The sequence below is a fragment of the Gossypium hirsutum genome, chromosome A06, assembly GCF_007990345.1.
Source record: "Gossypium hirsutum isolate 1008001.06 chromosome A06, Gossypium_hirsutum_v2.1, whole genome shotgun sequence".
In the NCBI taxonomy this organism is placed as follows: Eukaryota; Viridiplantae; Streptophyta; class Magnoliopsida; order Malvales; family Malvaceae; genus Gossypium; species Gossypium hirsutum.
The window spans coordinates 100,192,370-100,193,607 of NC_053429.1; the positions used below are offsets into that span (position 1 = coordinate 100,192,370).

The 1,238-nt window shown below is 36.3% G+C and overlaps 1 non-coding gene across 1 annotated transcript; it reads right to left on the reverse strand.

The window, feature by feature from the left end:
* Window positions 1–886: 886 nt before the first annotated feature.
* On the reverse strand, window positions 887–992 carry LOC121231082 (small nucleolar RNA R71). Its single transcript, XR_005929150.1, has one exon. It is a non-coding gene; the product is annotated as a small nucleolar RNA R71 (small nucleolar RNA).
* Window positions 993–1,238: the final 246 nt, after the last annotated feature.

Genomic DNA, 1,238 nt, shown 5'->3' on the forward strand with positions numbered 1-1,238 from the left:
GTTTTGCAACTTATTCGATTTAGTCCCTACTTTCAATTTAAACACTTTCGGCATAGAATTTCATCACGAAATTTTCACACAATCATGCAATCATATCATAAACATCAAAATCATTGTAAAATAATTATTTCTATCTCGGATTTGTGGTCACGAAACCACTAGATTAAGCCCTAATTCAGTATATTACAAGAAACACTTGATTTTTATTACTTTAGCCATTTACTTTTACCGCAATTTAAATTTTATTCTAATTTTTATTACTAATTCTTCTTTTTCCCTTTTTCTGGCAGGTTCTTATAGTTTATGACTAGAAGAAACCCGTCAGGACCATTACTTTTTGACAGTGAGATTGATTGTACAGTTCGTAGAAACCAAAGAGAAATAAGGCGAAGCTTAAGATACACAGAGAACGAGCAAGAGGATGATATTCAAACCACAACCAAGGAGATGGCTGAAAATCAGGAAAACCTGATACCTCCTGTGGTTGCTGTTAATCCAGTAAATCAGAATCCTGCTCCGTGCACTATGTATGATTATGCTAAACCTTCTTTAATAGGAACTAAATCGAGCATAGTTAGACCAACTGTAGCTGCAAATACTTGTCAACTGAAACCTAACACAATTCAAATGGTACAGCAATTTGTTCAGTTTGATGGTTTGCAGCACGAAGATCCCAACGCTCACTTAGCAAACCTTTTAGAACTATGTGATACATTTAAAATTAATGGCGTTTCTGATGACGCCATTTGCCTTCAGTTATTCCCTTTTTCAGTGAGAAACAAAGCTAAACAGTGGTTGAATTCGTTACCGTGGGGATCAATCACTACTTGGGAACAAATGATTGAAAAGTTATTATTAAAATATTTTCTGCCGGCTAAAACGGCTAAATAACGTAATGATATCTCTTCTTTTGTGCAGATCAATTTAGAAACACTCTACGATGCATGGGAGAGATATAAGGACCTTTTGCGAAGATGCCTTCACCATGGGTTACCACTCTGGCTACAGGTTCAAACTTTTCATAATGGCCTGAATCCTTCGACTAGACAAATGGTTGACGCAGCTGCTGGTGGAACCATCAATAATAAAACACCTGAAGATGCCTATGAATTTATAGAGGAGATGTCATAGAATAACTATCAGTAGCAAGTCATGAGGACAAAGCCAACGAAAATAGCCGGTGTTTATAACGTTGATTCGGTCACCATGCTCTCTAATTAGGTAGAACTCTTGAATAA